The sequence below is a fragment of the Triticum dicoccoides genome, chromosome 7B (genome assembly GCF_002162155.2).
Source record: "Triticum dicoccoides isolate Atlit2015 ecotype Zavitan chromosome 7B, WEW_v2.0, whole genome shotgun sequence".
NCBI lineage: Eukaryota > Viridiplantae > Streptophyta > Magnoliopsida > Poales > Poaceae > Triticum > Triticum dicoccoides.
In genome coordinates, this window is record NC_041393.1 from 611,175,180 (window position 1) to 611,184,031 (window position 8,852).

Consider the following 8,852-nt stretch of genomic DNA (forward strand, 5'->3'; position numbering starts at 1 on the left):
TGTTGACGGAGGTGATAGATAGGAGGATGGTTGGATGACATAGATATGAGAGCATGAGTTTCCTTTTTTTTTTAGTTTAGCTTTTGGCCCAAGCTGTTGGATCAATCTTTTAACAAGAAGAAAGACAGTTCATAATATTGCATATCAATGCTCGAAATTAAATACATAGATTAGGAGTTAGACAACATATATGGGGTGTGTCTAATGATTTTGTGGCAGGGGATGGTGAAGCGGGTCAAAGATAGGAATCCGATTCAGATCCAATAGTAGAGTGACTTGAATTTAAAGAACTTTTGCTCGGTTGGCAAAAGGTTGGTTAAAATTTATACGATCCACTATATATAGAAGGTCATTATTTAATTACTTCAGATCCAACTGTCTAAAGATTGATTTGAATTTATAGAAAATTTGCTCGCTGGCAAGAGGTTAGTTGCCTAAATTCGTACAACAAAATATATAGAAGATTGTTATTTATAAGGACTCCAATATCTGGCGTCCAGTCGGTTGGAGGAGCTTCCCATCAAATGTATTTGTTCGCCGATCCTTGAATGAACGTTTCCCCTATTCGCCAGCAGGGAGGGCCATGTCGACCACCAGTTGGCCCAAAGGCCCACTAAACATTTTTTTTAGAAAATGCCATCAACAAAAATAAAAAAATGCAAAAATGCACTAAAAATTGACATGGGTTAGTATTTTACTAAATCAAAACAAAACAAAATAAATAGAAAACAGAAAAGAATTAGGAAGAGAGAGAGACGAAGCCTACCTGGCCTTACCTGAAGTCAGCCCAGCAGCACGAGCCCAACCCAGCCTCTTCTCGTCGCCGGAATCGCCGGGACGAGCGACGCCGCCGCGTCTGTGAGCCACCGGCGGTTAGCACCGACGTGGGCATCATTAGTGGCTAATGACCCACTAACTAACACCTCCTGTGACACCGACAGCTGGGCCCGTGCCTAATTAACTCCGGGTTTATTTTCTGTTTAGATTAGTTTAATAACGCGGGACCCACCAGTCAGAGTTGACTATGCTGACGTGTCCGTTGACCGGACCCCACCTGTCAGTGTCACTAAACAACACTGGGTCACTGACCAGTGGACCCCATTGGTCAGATTGACCTGGACCGGCCCTGTTGACCGCTGACATCATAGTGACGTCATGCTGACGCAGTAACTGTTCTGGAATTTAAATAAATCTTAAATGGTTTATTTATTTCAGAAAATGTTATAAACTTCTAAAATTCATAGAAATTCAACCGTAACTCCAAATGAAACAAATTATATATGCAAAATTATCAGAAAAATTCAATCTATCCATCTGTACTGTTTTCATGCATGTTAGAACAACTTATGGCTACTGTTTAGGACAAATGAAATGAATGGCATTTAAATAACTACATGTGGAGTTTGAATTTGAATCTTGGATTCAAACCAACTTCATTTAACTTGCTGCTAGTTGCATTAGCTCAAACCACAGCATATTGCCATGTCATGATCATGCATCATATTGTGCATTGCATTGATTGTGTTTTTCCTTGTTTGTCGGTGTTTGTCCCCTCTTGATAGACGTGGTTCCAATGATGAGTTCGTTGACACTGATGAAGACCCAATGCTATCTTCAGAAGTGCCAGGCAAGCAAAACCCCCTTGTTCATTCCGATACAATCCCACTCTCTCGCTCTTGCTCTATTTTACTGCATTAGGACAACAACGATTCAACTGTTACATATTGCGGTAGTTGAACCCCTTTCCTCTGCATGACCTGTCATTGCCACAGTAAATAGATGAAACCCACTAGCATGAGTAGGAGTTGTTTGAGCCCTGATGTGCCTACTCATTCATGCTTGTTTGTCATGCCTGCTACTGCTTAGAGTTGAATCAGGTCTGATTCATCGGGGATGAATTAGAATGGTGATGAACATGTCCTACTGTGTGCGAGCTAAGTGTGTGAACGCGATTTGGTAAATGTAGCGGTGAGAGGCCATGTAGGAGTACATGGTGGGTTGTCTCATTGAAACCGTCCTCAGGAACTGAGTTCTGTGTTTGTGATCCATGAATAATTACTACCACACATTGGGCTCCGGGCACTCCAAGCTCTCTCGACTTATTAATCAACTTGATCTCTGTCCAGGAGTTGCAACTAGTTTCTGGTGTTTGTAGGTAGTGTTAGTAGTCTACCAAGTGGCACCCGGTACAGGTGGGCTTGGGACATACTAGGCACAGTGGCACGGTGTACCAAGTGGCACCCGGATGGTGGGCTTGGGAACCCTTCTCACATTGTTTGGGGCCGTGAGCGACACCCCGGTCGGATCTCCTTGCGGATGGAACCCGAATAGGCGATAAACCTGGACTAGAGACTTGTGTGGTTAGTCAGGTCGTGGCCGACTCCCTCGCCAGGATTCTGCCTGAAGGTTGCCGAGATACACGACATGTACATGGTGGTAAGTGGCGAGAGCGTCTGTGAAGAAGTACACCCCTGCAGGGTTAACATTATCTATTCGAATAGCCGTGTCCGCGGTAAAGGACTTCTGGGTTGCCTATACAGTTCATAGACAAGTGAAAGTGGATACTCTAAAATGTGCAAGATAAGCGTGAGTGCTATGGATGGCGTTCTCGTAGGAAGACGGGAACGGATCCATAGTGGTGTATTGGTTGGTGAATATGTGGAGTCGTGTGCGGCACCTCAAAAGAGTTACATTGCAGTCGTAGTTCAGGATAGCCACTGAGTCAAAGCTGGCTTGTTGCAGTTAAACCCCACCATCCCTTTGTTGATAATGATGCATATGTAGATAGCTCTGATGTAAGTCTTGCTGGGTACATTTGTACTCACGTTTGCCTATTTTATGTTTTTGCAGAGAGACTTCAGTCTCATTAGTAGTTCCTCGTGGACTTTGACATTTAGCTTGTTACCTCAGCTACGATCTTGTCCCTCGGCAGGATCTGGTAGATAGTCAGGCTTCTCAGCCTTTTCATTTGTAGATGTCTGTACTCAGACATGTTAAGCTTCCGCTTGTGCTTTGACTTGTATGCTCTGAGTGTTGGGTTATGAGACCCATGTTTGTAATATCTCGCTCCTCGGAGCCTATTGAATAAAATACTTGAGTTGTAGAGTCATGTTATGATGCCATGTTGTATTTACACATATCGAGCATATTGTGTGTATGTTATTGAAATGCTTGGTATGTGTGGGATCTGACAACCTAATTGTTTATCCTTGGTAGCCTCACTTACCGGGAAATGTCTCCTAGTGCTTCCACTAAGCCATGGTAGCTTGCTACTGCTCCACACTTAGGCTGGCCGGCATGTGTCCTTCTTCGTTCCTGTGTCTGTCGCTTCGGGGAAATGTCACGGGTTGTCTACCGGAGTCCTATTAGCCTGCTACAGCCCAGATTCTCTGGAGTCCTGCTAGCCCAGCTGCTACAACCCGGATTCACTCGATGTTGACCGACACGTTCGTTGTTGGGTCATGTATGCCTGTCCCTGTAAGTTAGCGCCACTTTTGGTTCACGACTAGTCATGTCAGCCGGGTTCTTTGTCATATGGATGCTAGCGACACTATCATATACGTGAGCCAAAAGGAGCAAACGGTCCCGGGCCTGGTAAGGCGACACCCGTGGGAATACCGTGCGTGAGGCCGCAAAGTGATATGAGGTGTTACATGCTAGATCGGTGTGGCATTGGATCGGGGTCCTGACCCTACTCATCACCCAAAAAACTTTGCAAAAGAAAAGTGACAGTAAAAAAATGCCATGTTTCAATATTAAAAATGGCATCCTCTTACAATAATAAAAATGCCATCCTCGCAATAATAAAAATGTCCATCTTATTACTACATAAAAACCATGGTCTTATAAATAAAACTACCATCCTCCTATAATAAAAATATCATCCTCTTATCTTATAATAAAAAATCACATCCTCTTATAATAAAAATGACATCCTCTTAAATATTGAAATTCCATCCTCATAATGATTAAAATGGCATTCAATAATAAAACTGGAAATTGGCATGCTCTTACTGTAAAATATTACACCCTCCTATAATGAAAAGGGTCATATTCTTAAAATAAAAATGCCATCATCTTATAATAAAACTGCCCTGAAAGAAGGTAAAAAAATTTCAAATTTCCGGACCAATTAGAAAAAGGTTTCAAAATACCAAGTTATATTTAAAAACCTGTTTTAACATGAATGTTCATGAACCTTCTCTCGAGCACATTGGCCAAAAGCCCCGCACTCTCGCGAGAGGTCACGAAACATCCCCGCGCGCGCGTGGGATTCACAGTTTTGGAGATTTTGTTTAGAAAAACTAGTGTTCTCCAGGCATATGCAGACAACGAGCACCTTTAGCCATCAGACATGGCACTGCCCTTGCATCGGGATCTGTGGGATGATGATGGGGGCGTTCTCTAGGGTTGCCCTCCCAGGAAACATCAGCCAGATAAAATTTACGTTATTTTAATTGCATTCATGAGGTGATGAAGGAAGTGTTCATCTCCTAGCGACGCATGTGACGAATGGTTGCCTAGGTTTAAGGTTTCGAGATCTAGCGAAAGAAAGATATGAACCAGATTCAGATGCAATTATCCAAAATAAAGGTTGTATTTCATGTAAACATAAAACATGAATTCTAAATCCTTTGTAAAGAAATAGTTCAAAATAACAATAATGATCTCGTTTTCTAGATAATGGTGAGTACATGTATATATACCCTCTAGAGGGGTGCATCACACATATGTGACGGTTCCAAGTGACGCTGGGAAGTCACAATATATGGACCTAGGTCTCGTGTAATCTAATCCAACCTACGAAACTGCACCAACCAAGTGAAAGTGAAGTGGACCATCATATGTGTCGTGCCATTTGCCAACCCATGTACATCAACTTGTGCAAGTTGCATTGCCTCCCTTGTCTTGTGCTGGTCTACGAAAGCCCCACCTGCTGCAGGAAATTGTGTTTCCTTCTCATTTTCTCGGCAACTAGGGAAAACTCTCTTCTATAGGCTTCGCCGGCGAGCATGTGGATTCATCACCCTTGCATCTTGCACAAGTAATTAATTGCAGTTTGTTGCCATGCTTTGGTCCCTCTCTATCTTTTTGCCACACATTCATTTTATGCGGTCCTGCTTTTGATGTTTGTTCTGTCCATTTGCATTATCGATCAACGTTATATTTAACTCCACTTCAATTTTGTGTGCATGTGGCAAGAATTATGGTTTGGCACACAATACGGAAAATGAACTTGGGATGGAGCCATGGAGGCCGAGTCTTGGCGTATGTGATGTGACGAGAAGGGAAGGGAGGCATGCATAGTAGCTCTATTCCAAACACGCTGCATCATCTCGACAACTGCTATGTCTTGAGCTTGCTTTGGTTTTCCCCGAAGAGGAGAGGATGATGCAGCACAGTAGCGTAAGTATTTCCCTCAGTTTTTGAGAACCAAGGTATCAATCCAGTGGGAGGTCATGCGCAAGTCCCTCGTACCTGCACAACACGATAGCAACTCGCAACCAACGCTTAGGGGTTGTCAATCCCTTCACGGTTACTTATGAGAGTGAGATCTGATAGAGGTAATATTTTTGGTATTTTTGATAGATAGATGCAAAGTAAAAAGTAAAAGGCAAAGCAAGCAAATAAAGTGATATAGATTGGTATGATGAGAATAGACCCGGGGGCCATAGGTTTCACTAGTGGCTTCTCTCAAGAGCATAAGTATTCTACGGTGGGTGAACAAATTACTGTTGAGCAATTGACAGAATTGAGCATAGTTATGAGTATATCTAGGCAATGATCATGTATATAGGCATCACGTCCGACACAAGTAGATCGAAACGATTCTGCATCTACTACTATTACTCCACTCATCGACCGCTATCCAGCATGCATCTAGAGTATTAAGTTAAAAACAGAGTAACGCTTTAAGCAAGATGACATGATGTAGAGGGATAAATTCATGAAATATGATAAAAAACCCCATCTTGTTATCCTCAATGGCAACAATAAAATTCGTGCCTTGCAGCTCTTTCTGTCACTGAGTAAGGACACCGCAAGATTGAACCCAAAGCCATGCACTTCTCCCATTACAAGAACTACCAATCTAGTTGGCCAAACCAAACGGATAATTTGAAGAGACTTGCAAAGATAACTCAATCATACATAAAAGAATTCAGAGAAGAATCAAATATTTTCCATAGATAATACTGGATCATAAACCCACAATTCATCGATCTCAACAAACACACCGCAAAAAGAAGATTACATCGAATAGATCTCCACAAGAGAGGGGGAGAACATTGTATTGAGATCCAAAAAGAGAGAAGAAGCCATCTAGCTACTAGCTATGGACCCGAAGGTCTGAAGTAAACTACTCACACTTCATCGGAGGGGCTATGGTGATGATGTAGAAGCCCTCTGTGGTGGATGCCCCCTCCGGCGGAGCTCCGGAATAGGCCCCAAGATGGGATCTCGTGGATACAGAAGGTTGCGGCGGTGGAATTAGGTTTTTGGCTCCTGTTCTGATCGTACGGGGATACGTAGGTATATATAGGAGGAAGGAGTACGTCGGTGGAGCTCCGAGGGGCCCACAAGGTAGGGGGCGCGCCCAGGGGGGCGCCCTCCACCCTCGTGACCTCCTCGGAAGCTTCTTGGAGTAGGGTCCAAGTCTCCTGGATCACGTTTGGTGAGAAGATCACGTTCCCGAAGGTTTCATTCCGTTTGGACTCCGTTTGATATTCCGTTTCTTCGAAACACTAAAATAGGCAAAAAAAATAGCAATTCTGGGCTGGGCCTCCGGTTAATAGGTTAGTCCCAAAAATAATATAAAAGTGGAAAATAAAGCCCAATATAGTCCAAAACAGTAGATAAAGTAGCATGGAGCAATCAAAAATTATAGATACGTTGGAGACGTATCAAGCATCCCCAAGCTTAATTCCTACTCGTCCTCGAGTAGGTAAATGATAAAAAAGAATTTTGATGCAGAGTGATACCTGGCATAATTTCAATGTAAATCTTCTTAATCATGGTATGAATATTCAGATCTGAAAGATTCAAGATAAAAGTTTATATTGACATAAAGATAATAATACTTCAAGCATACTAATCAAAGTAATCATGTCCTCTCAAAATAACATGGCCAAAGAAAGTTCATCCCTACAAAATCATATAGTTAGGCTATGCTTCATTTTCGTCACACAAAGATGTTCCCAACTTCTATACCCCCGATGACAAGCCAAGCAATTGTTTCATACTCAAATAGTCTCAAACTTTTTCAACTTTCACGCAATATATGAGCGCGAGCCATGGATATAGCACTATGGGTGGAATAGAATATGATGATGGGGATTGTGTGGAGAAGACAAAAAGGGAGAAAGTCTCACATCAACGAGGCTAATCAATGAGCTATGGAGATGCCCATCGATTGATGTTAATGCAAGGAGTAGGGATTTCCATGCAACGGATGCACTAGAGCAATGAATGCTCAACAAAATAAAACTAGTGGGTGTGCATCCAACTTGCTTGCTCATGAAGACCTAGGGCATTTTAGGAAGCCCATCGTAGGAATATACAAGCCAAGTTCTATACTGAAAAATTCCCACTAGTATAAATAAGACAACTTATGAGACTCTCTATATGAAAAACATTGTGCTACTTTGAAGCACAAATATATGAGGCTCATTACATGAAGAATAAGGTGCTACTTTGAAGCACAAGTGTGGTAAAAGGATAGTAACATTGCCCCTTCTCTCTTTTTCTCTCATTTTTTTTGGGCCTTCTCTTTTTTTTCATTTGGCCTTTCTCTTTTTTTTTTCGTCCGGAGTCTCATCCCGACTTGTGGGGGAATCATAGTATCCATCATCCTTTTCCTCACTGGGGCAATGCTCTAATAATGATGATCATCACACTTTTATTACAACAACTTGATATTACAACTCGAAACTAGAACAAGATATGACTCTATATGAATGCCTCCGGTGGTGTACCGGGATGGTGCAATGAATCAAGAGTGACATGTATGGAAAATAATGCATGGTGGCTTTGCCACAAATACGATGTCAACTACAAGATCATGCAATGTCAATATGACAAAAGTAAAGTATGTCATGATGAATGGAACGGTGGAAAGTTGCATGGCAATATATCTCGGAATGGCTATGGAAATGCCATAATAGGTAGGTATGGTGGCTGTTTTGAGGAAGATATAAGGAGGTGTATGTGTGAAAGAGCGTATCATATCACGGGGTTTGGATGCACCGGCGAAGTTTGCACCAACTCTCAATGTGAGAAAGGGCAATGCACGGTACCGAAGAGGCTAGCAAATGCGGAAAGGTAAGAGTGCGTATAATCCATGGACTCAACATTAGTCAAAAGAACTCATATACTTATTGTAAATATTTAGAAGTCATCAAAAATCAAGTACTACGCACAATGCTCCTAGGGGGATAGATTGGTAGAAAAAGACCATCGCTCGTCCCCGACCGCCACTCATAAGGATGCACAAGCCAGGTACACTTCCTGCTTCAAATTTGTTACACAACTTTACCCATACGTGCATGCTACGGGACTTGCAAACTTCAACACAAGTATTTCTCAAATTCACAACTACTCAACTAGCATGACTTTGATATTATTACCTCCTTATATCAAAACAATTATTAAGCATTAAATGTATCTTAGTATTCAATTCACTCAAAACAAAGTTTCACATATCTTGAGCACTAAGTATATTAACATTAAGAAAATTACCATGCTATTAATGACTCTCAAAATTATCTAAGTGAAGCATGAGAGATCAAGTTTCTTTAAAACAAATCCACCACCGTGCTCTAAAAGATCTAAGTGAAGTGCTAGAGCAAAAATTA